At 34.3% G+C, this 13,552-nt stretch overlaps 1 protein-coding gene across 1 annotated transcript in view; it reads right to left on the reverse strand.

The window, feature by feature from the left end:
• Nucleotides 1-13,552, reverse strand: part of Cntn5 (contactin 5) — a 1,225,793-nt gene that overhangs the window by 76,030 nt on the left and 1,136,211 nt on the right. The window lies entirely within an intron of this gene.

Below are 13,552 nucleotides of genomic sequence, written 5' to 3' on the forward strand. Positions count from 1 at the left end.
ATATACTCCATGTATCCAGAATTCTGTGTGTGAATCATTCTTAGCCATTTGCATTTAGTTTTTATTTTTTCAGCTTTTAATTGGTGCATTATATTTATACATAATAGAGGAATTCACCATATCATATTTATACAAGTGCATAACATAATTTGATTGGTCACATTTCTCTGGTACCTATTTAAATCAATAGTTCTTATGAGAATGAGTATGTGTGTATGCATGTATGTTTTAAGAACTGAGTGGAAAGTAGAATGGAACTATAAAAAAAGTCTGAAGGACTTACAGGGACAGGAGTGTTAAACTTCAGAGAATTCCTGAAAACTCTCACCACAGCATTTTTATCTATTTCACTGTATCTGTGCCTATACTTTATTGACATAGGATATGGCAATATGTATAATATTAAATGCCTGTTACTATTGTTTATTCAATTATTATGCCATCTTCTCTCCATTCTTCCCTACTTATCTCACTGGTAAAATTTAATCTCTTTGGGGGAAAGTATTCCATATTCATTCACTCATACATTTAATTATTTGTTCAATAGTATTGAGAAACATTGCCCTGTGCTGAACCCTGGGGCTAAGGGAGCAAATGGGAAGGAAGTTTCCCACTCTTATGACATCTACAATTATGGTGAGGAAAAGGAAGTAAATAAATGAATGAGATCATTTTAGATAGTAATAAATGCAATGAAGAAAGCAAAATGAAGTGAGCATCAGGTGTTGGGGGGCACATTAGAGAAAGCTGAGGAATAAATAAAGAGTTAGCCATGTAAATATAATGAACACTTTTTTGGGGATAAAATTCCGAATTACTAATGAGTACAGCATGTCCAAGGAACAGAAAACTGTTGTGGTTACAGAATGGTTAAGTAAGAGGATGGAGAAAGATGATAATGTTGGAAATATCAACTGGTGCCATATAATAGAGGGATTTGAAGGTAAGAGTAAGGAATTTGGATCTTAGAATAAGAGGGACTTGGAAGTCATTGGATAGCATAGGGGAAAGCCAAGGGAATAAAGTCTTGAAAACCAAGGAGGAAAAGTCTGCTGGAATCCCTCAGAGGCTGTAGAAAGCCTTTGTGCAAAGTCTTTTAAAATTGTTAAAAAAATGTGTGCATTTTTTCTTTTCCATAGGGCTTTGTAACAAATGTCAACTGTGATGGTTCATCAAGTCACTTTTGGAAGATGGTATTATCATAGAGTTGTTGCTTAGTAGATGTCAGCGTGGTGTCAGTGACATTGGCCCTCTCTGAGGATTCTTTGGTTGCTGGTCTCTTGCAATCTTACTTAGAACATGATGATTCTTCTATTTGTAGGCAAAAATTTTAAAAAAAGATATTACCCACTCCCCCCACACCAGTCTTATAAGACTAGAAATTAATGCATTAGTCCTAAATTTAATTTTACAGCATGCAGTTGTCACTGGAAGGCTGAACTCTGACTCAGGCTATATGGAGCTATGTGATTGATTCAGACTAGTAGGTTGTAGGATAAAATGACTTGTGTCATTTTTGACTGAAGCATTTAATTGCCAATGTAACAGTCTCCAGAGCATCATGTTTAAAATCTTTATTAAAGAATTTCCTTGTTTCATTTTTAGAAAAATACAAACACTTCCTGGTCAATTATCACAAACATCAGGTGAAAGGTAAATTAACCAACAATTCCAGGAGGTGAAGTAGGCATAAATATTTAATGTAGTTTTACACGAGTTGAGTTGCATACACTTTATTCCAATATAAAAGTAATACTGTCCATCCATCCAGGGTGATCTTTCTGAAATGGAAAATAGATATTTGAGTCTATTGTACAAACCGTCAGGAATAATTAAAAATTCAAGCAATCCACATGTTATTCTGAAATTCATTTATTAAAGTAGGATTACATAAATTCTAAGAACAGATCAGTAAAGAAATCCTGTAGGAAAGTTCCATATGAGGTGCTAAAATATGCAAGGTACCATGTTTCTGCACAGCTTTCTATAAATCCAATGTTGGGTTGCTGTGTATGGCTCATTATGATTCTGCAATGCAGATTAAGAAAATCATGGAAATGAGTAATTTATAGATATCCCTGTGATTTACTTTCACAAACATACTATGAGAGAAATTTGGAATCATTGTTTTCATTGAAAAACTAGGGCAACACATTTATAAGGCCATTTTCCTTAGGATAAGTATACACTTGACAATACTATGGACTAAACTCTAAGTGGGACACTGGATTTAATGTTTTTTTTTTTTTCCTAAAGTATAAATTTTTACTTGTTCTCACTTATTTAGATTTTCTTTCATATTTTTTTTTCTGGAAAGCAACATGAAAGCATATTTATCATGGTCTTAGAAATGAACAAGAGTTGACAAACATGTATCTAGGATCTGTAATTTCATATTTTTACTAATTAAACAGATCAGTAGTCCTCAAATGACTTAAAAACGAAGAAGAAATATTACTCCCTGAGTGCTTAACTTATCCAAAAATGACTGAGCCATAATGGAGAGAGGGCTGTCTCAATGTTCTTTGGTGACTGCTGGTTTATACTCTCAGGATTTTGGTATGCAACTGTAGAAAGAGCATTTACCATTAGATCTCAAAACATGCTAAAAGATGGCTACTTTCATATGGTGATAGTAATCTTGGTAAAATCCTGATGCCACCATATAACTCATTTGGAGAAATGAAGACATAAGATCTTCAGATGCACTTAAATAGAGCAGTCTTCAGACTGCATAATCTGAAACAGATGTTCCCTATAACAGATGGATTACAGGAAGAGGCTGTTCACTGGGTATGATCAATGTTGCTTTTTAGCTTGACAACATTCTGTGAGATGAGGTTTTGATGTGAGTATATGTGCATTATTTCACTGATACACATATCAGGTGATAAAATGTTTATAACAGTGATTAGGTATTAAAAATGAAGTTTACTAATAATAGGTTTATTTCTTGAGTTGGCATAAAAGAAATAATTATATGAACCAATAACCTCCTGAACAAAACATGTAATTTAAACAGACTTGCTTTATGCCATAGTTTTCTGTGATTAATGAACACTTAACCAAATCAGAATGCTGTCAAAAGAGAATGCTGGCACTTCAGTGTAGATAATTATGTGATTTTCAAATAAAAAAAAATCCTCTTTGTGATTTTATATTTTTGACCAAGAAGACTTTAAAATTTAAGATATAATTCAAGAGAAATGTCAAAGTCACTCATTCTATTTGGTTTCATTTTTTGTAACATGAGTATTTTATGTGCCAATTCCATTTCACATTTACTTTCAAGCCTTTTAGTTTTCTTGGAGGTGGTGAGAAAGGCATTCTGCTGATTTTTACATTGCTTCCTTGCCCACTCAACTGAAGGTATGGGGCTATTTTATGCAAACACTCCTAGTATGAATATTAATATCTTAAGAATATGTATAAATTTAACAGTTTCTTAGTTGTGTTTTATTGTAAATGTATTTGAAACACTGCAGACAGGAAGGAGATGACGTCAAAATGCCTTCTATCACTGAACAGGGTGAACAAAACAATCAGAATACTATTGGCTATTCAGTCAATAGATAATGAACTAGGGTCTCCCTTTAAATGTAGACCATTTTCCTGACCACACAAACTATGAAGAGCAACGGTTCAACTCCTTAATCCTAAAGATAAGGAAAATGAAAATTCTTCCTAAAATTAAGACTTTCAATAATATCTATAATTTACAGAGAAGCATTCTATTATTTGAAATTTCATTCTCTTATTTAAAATAGCAAATTAAATATTATTATCCTCCCTTTTATATGAGGAGGCTAAATCCAAAAGAAGTCAAATAACTCATCCATGGTATGCTTTACTGTCCAGAGTGAGAAAAATCCTGGCCCGGGGCATTTTTCTAATGTGACCATGTGTTGGTTGGGTCAACATATTATTATAGGGATTTTAAACAATTTGAGTTGTTTTTAAATTAGGCTATTGAGATTCAACTAACATGTACTGAATACCAGCACTGAATTAGGTCCAGTGCTCAAGCAGATATAAGACTTTTTTTCCCCCCAAATTCAGCATAAATACAGCCAACCTTTCTCCACTAGTTTTTGTCAACATATAACCTGAGATAGAACACTGTATCTCATCTTTGCAGTGCCTACACTTTTGAAGCTAATAGAGGTTATTCTCTATTTTAATGAATTGTTCTTTTCTGAAGCTAGGAGCTAGTTTTTCATTTTTCCCTGTTTCAAGGCATCTCAGCAGATCTGCATGTTTCTAAAGGAAAAAAAAATGCTTATCTACTTAACAGAGAGAATAGAAACCTACTTACTCATGACTGCCAATCATTATATGTTATGTGTCAAATTAGATTTTTCCCATACTTGCTAAGCACTAATGTAAATACATTTTAATTAAAAAAAAAACAGCTTTTCTTTGAAAGATTTTACCAAGAGCAAGTAATATTTTTTCTTGGCATTTATAGACATCATCTGGTGTTCAGTCTCCCCTACCCCAGCCCCCCCCCCACACACTCTTTCACCTCACTTGCTCTAACTCATTAGAGAGCTAATTGTCTTTGTAATTCCAAATTAAGGAGTACTTAGTGAAACGAAGACATTACCTTTGCCAGGTGTTTGGGAGGACAAAATTCAATCTGCAATAAAAGTCAAGAGAAGTTTTTTCTGATCAGTGCTAGTCCTTTTTGTTTTCAATACTTGGATTTTGTATTGTTCAATGAAGAATATGAGACCAGGCTACATAATGTATGGTGTTACCTAAAATCAAGAAAACAATTAAAAATTGAGCATCTTGGAACATAGACTAAAATCAAACAAAATTTCTGAATAGAGACTGAAGTAAACTTACCAATTTTCCCTTTATTCTTGAAGATGTGACCTGGCATTGGTTGACACTCAGCAAAACTTGTACTTGGAGCTTGACTCTTGGTGACCACATTAGGGTTATCAAAAATGGGCTGTACAGTATGAATATGCTCTATAAGACCTTATGTTTCAGGATTCACAAAATACTACTCAAACTTAAAAACCACACTAGAACAGTATAGGTGATAGTCACAGGAAATAGAATGTATTCAGAAAAAAACAGGTCAGTTTTACATGTGATTGGCAATTGGGTAATCTTGTCTATACAAAGTATATGAAAAGTGAATAAATAGGATGATTTTCCCCCCAAACTTTTCAAACAAACAAATTAATAGACAGATACAAATTCCTTTCTATATTTTGCTTATGTAATATTGGTGTGGTTAAAACCATCTTATTTAATGTTAAAGACTGTTTTGTTTTTATGACTCATGGTATAATTTACCTATACTTGGGCAGGAAACACATCCAAGTGTTGAAAGAACTGTAGCAGTTGGAGTGAATATCAAGTACTTTCTAAAGCACCTGGGAGTTTTGTTCTTGCCTCATAATTGTAGGGTTTGCAAGAAAGTTTAAAATGAGAGAATAAAAAGCAACCATACAGAAAGAGATCTATTATTTATAGGTGCTTAATATTTCCAAAGGTGTCTTGTGCAGAAGTGATTGTTTGTTTCTGTTGAAACCCCAGGGCATCTACATAAAAAGCTCTACAAGATTCTGAAAAAAACAGTCATTTGAATTTAACATTTTATTTGATTGGCAAGACGTGGGGTAAGAAGTCCAGACAGTAAGGTTAGTGACTATTCACATCAAGATGTAGAATAAAGTGGTGCCCAATGATGCCATCTGTGATCACATGGGCAAAGATTAGGTACTACAGAGGATTAGAGAATGTGAGGCCTTCAAACAGGTGAATGGGCATGAAAAAGTGCTGCATTTGCAAACTTATATGGAGTGACTGTTCTTCTCTTTCTTGGTTCAGTCATTGCATTTCCTGGAAGATTCTGCCAGCCTTTCATCTCTTTGATAAAAATTCCAACTACTAGGCAAAGCTTGTCACTCCATGCTGGTTTCTTACTGTAGTCCTTCTTTCTTTTGTGCCCTCCTCCCTCTTTCCCTCTCTTTCTTTCTTGTCTTCCACAGTTATTAACATTTCAGGAATTATAATGTATCAGGAACTGAGTGAATCTAGAGGACACAATGTTGAAGAGATAGAAACGACCTGACACTTGACAGGGAAAGAGGTACAAAATACTAGCTCAAAGCCAGCCTATCTGGGCTCTCCTCACTATTCTTTATCTGTCAGGGTGACATTCAATAAGTTCCTAAACCTCTCTGTGTCTTGATTTCCTTACCTGCAGATTAGAACTAAAAGTAGTACCTCTCTCACATTGTGTCTACATAACATGCTAAATGGATGAAGTGAAATAATTCATATGGAGTCTTTAACACAGTGCTTGACATTTGGAGGAACTTAGTAAACGTTAGCTGAATTTTAAAATAATTATTACTAATAGGGCTTATAGTCAGAGCAAACCATGCTGCCCATATACTGGTAAGAGCATTACTCATATTGTGATGTAAAAAGACATGTTCCTCCATATCATATGTTGTCCATGGTTAGCTGGTTAGCTCTGTGCCTGCCACACATTGAATGCTCTATAAATGTTTGATGAATATGTACTGATTGAAGAATGAGTGAGGTTCAAATAAAACTACCTGCCCAAAGTCATTCTGTAAGAGATGTGTGTGGGGGGGTCTCTATCTGACTTTAAATCTTCTGATTTTCTTAAGATTATGCACTGCCTTCACACAATATTGCTTGCCTCTCCATCTGCTGTAATTTGGATATTACATTCATCATCCATGGAATTTACCCTTGCCAAGTTCATCAGTGACTTCAGAATCACTCTATTCAGTGGTATATATTATTTCTTATTTTACTTGTTTTTTTACTCTGTTGCATGGGAATTATCTTCTCTCTCTGTTCAAATGATATGATTTATTTGTATTTTTCTCCTAGTATCTGTCACTGGCAGTCATTTCACAATCTCCTTTGCAAATCCCTCCTCCTCTTTATCATGATACTTCAGTACTTCCCAGGATTTTATTACCAGCATTTCCCTTATTTTTCACATGCTACTTTGTAATTTCATTCCCTTTTGACTCTAATATGCTGACAGTGCCCCAATCTACATATCAACTCCAATGTTTCTCTTCTGACCTCCACAGGCACAAACCTATTTGCTTATGGAGATTTGTCTCTGGAGAGCCTTAACTTAAATGCTGTTCATTTACTTAGCATTCACTTTTCTCAGAGTCTTCCTGATTACGTGAATCTGATCATGAATGATCATGAGTAATGATTGTTTTCTTGGGTTGGGGCACATAGTTTATCATATAAACCAGGGCAGCTTTCGAAGCGAGGATGCCTCATAACCAAATACTCTGACACTGTAAGTATGACTTGGAACTGCCTCAGTCTGACCCAAGTAGGGGATCTGCCTCCCATTGACCATCTAAGCATTAAAACTGGCATTCATCTTTGCTTCCTCTTTCTTCTTTAGCATAGTCAATAGGTTGTCAGGTTCTGTAGATTTTATCTCCATACTATCTTTTGAGTCTATATCTCCTTTTCCCTACCCCTTATTTTCTTTTCCCAGGCCCTTGTTATTTCTCACCAGAATTACTGTACTGTGGCCTACTTATTCTATTAGGAAGCCACTGATCTGTAAAGCACTCTCTGAGGTTGTCCAAAGGATCTTCCTTTAGAGCATATCTGATCATGTTCCTTTCCTGATTGGTCCTTAAGTTTTAGCATAAAAGTTCCTTCTCATGGCATTAGAAAGCATTCATACACAATTCTATCTTACCATTTCTTCCTGTTGCATTCTAGCACTTTCCTGGTATAATGTAGGTACTCATTAAACAATGAACCCTACACACCAGGAATTTGCCTCAAGGTTACATAAATGGGAAGTGACAGTATTTTTGTATTATGATGTCTGCATAAGAAAAATAGGAGCTATCAGTGGAACGAATTACAGAGTGAAATGTGATTACCTTACAATTTTGACTCAAAATATTTATGATATAAAACCTCAGAATTTTTCTCAAAATGAGTAATGTCACAATCTTTGTTTCAAAATGCTGCCATCAAGAAACTTGAGGAAATCTGTCAGTTGATGTAAATACCAGTGTCTAAAAGAGAGGTTGGCTTCTTCTAGCAGGCACTCAGTATTTGTTGAGTGAACTAAATGCAAAAGATTCAGTCTTCATCAGTGTGTTGCCTGTATACAATAACAATTCATTTATTTGCTCTTATTGCATTTGCAGATATACATGTATGTGCATGAAAACTACTTCAATCATTTTGGTCATTCAGGTCACTTCAATTAACTATAACTTGAATGATCCAAACTAAAGTGGTGTAGGGAATCCAAATACCTGATTATCAAAATATGTTACCTTTTTAGTCTTTGTTAAAAAGTTCTAAATAAGCAAACAACCACATACAAAGTGTAACACAAATGAAACTAAACTGCTGTTCAATGTCTAAAAGAAATTTTATAGTTGTCAAGCAAACCAGTTTATGTGGACAGAGAATAAGCTAGTAAAAGAAGGGATTTGTTTAAGCTGTTTAAATTATCAAATTCTTGTGTAATAGTGAACTAATACTTCCACAGTGGTATAGGATAGTCCAATAAGACATTGCATTAAGGAGATTAATTTTCTTTAAGAGGGAGATACCTCTATTTTAAAGTATTGTTATTTTGTTTTTTGGTCCTGAGGATCAACCCAAGGCCCTCATACATGCTAGGCAAGTGCTCTATCCCTGAGCCACATTCCCAGCCCTGTTTTAAAGTTGTTTTTTTTTTTTTAATCAACTACATAACATATTTTTCTCTAAACATAAATTATTTGAAAATGTATGTTATTAATATTAACTAAGATTAAATTACACAGAAAACATTAGTCAGTGTCCTTTGATCTCTAAATACCAACATATTGGCAAACCCAGCTTTGCTTTAAGTAACTATTAGTTTTTTTTCTTATTTGTGAAAGACTCTTGAGTCCAGATCATAACTCTATCATATAAAGGCCTGTGAATTTTCCAAGTATTATAAGCTCATTGTATATTAAATAAATATATAATTAGGAAAGAAAGACTTTTTACAGTCCATTTTCCAAAGATGCTTATGTAAATACATGTGCCTTTTTAAAGCTTGGAAGCTTTCGGAAGTGGCAAGGTACCAAAAATGGACAGGTATGTCAAGTTAGAATCTGCATAAATCATAAGATTAGTGCTGTGAGATGTGAAGATAGAGAACATAAATGCAGCTTTAATTCTTAAATCAATTAGTATGTTAGAGATACATTGATTTCACCAAGTTTTAGTTTCTTATTGTATTTCTGAAACTGATCATACATGCATTTTTCCAAGGGCAAAAAGAAAATTCTCAAATATTCCCTTTTTGCTAGTGAGAATCACAAGAAAAGAGAACATGAAGAGAATTTGTATAGTATTTAATCATGGGTTACCAAATTTTGGTTTCTATTCTGGTAGAAACTGGTATCTTTAGATATTTTTCAACTATTTGAAAACAAAATCATTTAAATTGGCATTAAATTGTCTAGTTTGGTAGTTTCATCTACCTTAGCATAGGGTTTTTTGGAGTTAAAATTGAAATATAAATATTTTAAGACAGCAAAATCAAAACATGGCTTTTTGGGTGAAATAACTGTGTGTGTGTGTGTGTGTGTGTGTGTGTGTGTGTGAAAAAGCTCACAAAAACTTGTGATGAAAGGTTCTGTACTCTAATTTTATAAATGAGAAAACTTCTGTTTTCTATAATTTATTCCTTCCCCTTGCTAAAGTTTTTGTTGTTGCTGCTGTTCTGTAGAGGAATACCTAATTTAACAGCTATGGAGGCCAACTTTATGTGTTTAATCTTACAGTTTCAGGGGGCCCTGTGCTTTGATTAATGTCTTACTATGCTAAAATTTTTACTAATTTTTAAGAAGTAGCCTCACATTTTCATTTTGTACTGAGCCCCTCCAATTGTGCATATGGACCCATTGCAGACTTATTTTCATAATCTCTTATTATGTCCCTGAAACTTACCTGGGGGCACTTCTCTGGTCTTTCTCACCCCACTTACAAAAATGTCTCTCATTCTCTAGTAGACTAGAAAATGCTGAGCCTCCTAAAGTTTCTTCCTATTTTTGATCTGAGTGTTGACGTTAGTGCAGGATGAAGAGCCAGGTGCTAAATGAATGGATAAATGAAAAGATGAACAGCAATTTATAAACAAATGCCTGTTGTCTTATTTCTTTGGCAAAAAAAAGTCAAACTTTTAGTGGCTTCAAGTGTGTGCTGAAAAGTGACTAGGTGGTTTAGGAAAGATCAAACCAAAAATTTTCAAGGAAAAAATTCTTGGAAAGAATGAGTGGACTTGAATTGATTGGAAAGGTAGAGAAAATTAGACTGACAGGTAGAACTCTGCTAGGAATAACAAGTGATGGGGTGGAGTCAGAGGCAGAGGGCTAAAAGCAGTTAGATATCTCCCAGCAGTTTGCATCCCAAGGAGGATTCATTCTTTTCAAATTCAAGTAAATACATGTTGGATTCATCTTGTAAGTTGTGATACAGGAAATAAAAACAGTCCAAGTTGAGGAAAGGCTGTGTATTCAGAGGAAACTTAGAGATTACTGATTCTTCTTTGATTATTCTCAGAGTTTCTAGACCTAATGTTTTGCATTAAGAATAAGAATTATAAGGATATTTGAAGAGTGAATTTCTTATTGCTTCCTCTGCCTCTGAACAGAATAGAAAGAACTCAAGCTCTGGCTCCCACTTAGCCTAGCTTAGTTAAGCACATTTTATTCTTTAAACCATGATAGTTTTCTACCCTTCTATTTGCCTTGGGAAACACATTTCTGACATTGATTTCTATAAAATAATATAACAGAAAACAAACACTCCTTTCTCTAGAATCTTTTAAATTGTGTTTGATCACTTCTGATATTACTTGAGAATATCAGTTCTTTACAAATGTGTATCCCCTTCAGGGAGGTTATCTCTGGATGGCTTACCTTCCTTTCCCTGGGTAACATGATACAGTCACCTATGGCACTGTCTACCCTTGCTTTCTCCATTGTTATTATAGCATACTTAAATAAGTGCTTGAAATTGTACGCAGATATACAGGTATAGCTTTAATTTCTTTTTATATCCAGAAGAAGATTCTTGTCAGATGTTCATTCACTCTCGTATGTCTCTCCAGATTGTGCATGGTGCTATGATAATGCTGGCTCACAGGGTGCTAAGTTTGTGAGAGCAAGTGATTTTATGCTTCAGCTGATTATTTATGGAAAATTCAGTTTTTAGATAATGATGATAATGGTGGAAGACAGGTGAATAATAGCACTGACATCCAAAAGCAAAATAAAGAAAAAGTGTGAACAATCATTTGAGGGAAAGATAGCCCTTAAGATACTTTATGGAGAGAGTAGCATGGAACACTCAATTCTAAACAAGCAATGGGGAGATCATGTCCTCCCCTCACTGAATGGCAATTTAGCGTGCTGGTGTGGCCAGATAAGAAGTGCAGGCTTTGGTAAGATGAACAAAAGAATGTTATAGTCAATCTTCAATTGGAGAGAAGACAACAAAAAGGAGCTTCTTTCTATCTAGGAGAGGAGAATATAGATATATTCCCCTGGTATTTCCACTGAAATAGAATCACAAGAATGTATTCCTCGCCAGCCAATTATTTTCCAAGTATGATCAACATTGAATGAAGTGAACTGCTCACTCTAACCAGTGTATTCTACAAACAGATGGTTGGAGTTTTCTTTACTGTTCCCATCTTCCTCTGATTCACATTTGAATAACTGTGTTTTAAAGATTCTGATGCTAAAATTGTAGCAGTTATTTAAAAAGCTCAATCCAGAATGGTCAAGCTTTGGTCCTGCAGGCCTCCTCTAGAACATTGCCCTCAGTTTACAACTGAGGAGATTGGAGGAGAGGGAGAAAAAAAGCTTGGCCAAGTAAAACTATTTTGAGTGTATATTTTGCAAGTCAATATTAAAAACAGCAACATTCAAGAATCTAAGTTCCTTCAATTATTAAGAGCTGTTAAATTTAATAATATTGTTAATAAAAACACCAGAACCCTTAGTTTAGTTTTTAAATTTGTCTGAGAGTGGCCAGGCAGAAGAAGAAATCTATTTTTCCTAATTTTGAAAAAAAGTAGTGCAAGTATATAATCGAAAATTGGCAACTTGATCAAACTCACTTCAAGGGAAAGCTTGAGCTGAATGCTACATGAATATTCAGACAATAGCAACCTGTTTGAAATTGCTATTGGGTATAATTCCAAAATTTATGCATTTTATCATCTCCTAGGCATAAAGCCAAAGGCTAAAAGAGCAGAACATGAAAAAGTTGAACTTGAATTATGTTCTAAACCCTGTTGAGTTTAATTTTACTTACAAAGCAGAATGTTAGTTTGCTACTTGAATTTGCCCCTTATAGTCCTGTAAAAATACCTGGTTTCTTGTTATCAGTCTCTAAATTGCAGTATTCATTTGGAAAGCTCCAATTTTAGGAGCATAATTTTAAATTACTAGGCAAGTGCACACAATAAATACACATAATCTAAGACATACTGCAGCAAGAGAAGGCAATTCTATAAATTAGAGTACTGGGTGGTTTGCAGTTCCACGAGCCTTGTAACGTTGAAGGCACTAGGGGAAATTTTTAGTGGAATGAAATGTATTGAAAAAATGAGCACTTTAAAAAGTTGGTGTTTCATACTGTAATAGAATACACATTCTTGATGTAAATTTGGAGAAAATATCGAAACTGCTTTCTGAACAGAAACACACAAAAATTTGAATAAGTGCTATTCAGATACACACTTTTTAAAGCATTTTTCTTGAACCAATAATAGATGCACTACCAAAAATCAGTAAACATTTGGTGATACAATGAAGGGATTATTAAGTTCACTGTATGCCATTGTGTCTACCATACAAGAGTTTTTGTAATCATTCTTAAAAATAATTCTAAAATACTTTAGATGTATGTAAAGTCAGTTAATCTAAAACATAATTTCTTCCTATAGATTATAAAATTGTTACTTGTAGACAATGTACAAGGAATCTAAGCATGCAATACTCATGTCACTCAAAATGTGTTTGAACAAAATCGGAGAGGCACTGGGTAGTGTTCTGGTAATATTCTAGTCCTTATATCGTAGTTATCTGGTGTTCTTGTATTGGACACATGTATACTTATGAATTTAGAAAATGCCTGTAGATATATTGTACTTGAATATAAAACTAAAAGTAAAGGAAGGATGGAAGGAAAGAGGGATGGAAGGATGGAAAGAAGAAAAAAGTAAAGGGAGAAAGGAAGGAAAAGAGAAATATGCTAAGATCTGCTTTTCTCACACTGGGGGACACTGTGCAAAACGAAATGAGTGTTCTGGTCATTTACTTAATTGAAATAAGACCTAGCTTCAGAGGATTGCAGAATTTGATGATCTGGCTTATAATTGGAAACCACTTAACTGTCATTTCTACACAGGGAGTCAGTATGTTGACATTTTCAGACTTTTAAAACATCCCTGTCACTTAACAATTGTAAATGTCACGATCTTACACATGGAGTTTTT

The sequence above is a fragment of the Marmota marmota genome, unplaced genomic scaffold (assembly GCF_001458135.2).
Source record: "Marmota marmota marmota unplaced genomic scaffold, marMar, whole genome shotgun sequence".
Classification (NCBI taxonomy): domain Eukaryota; kingdom Metazoa; phylum Chordata; class Mammalia; order Rodentia; family Sciuridae; genus Marmota; species Marmota marmota.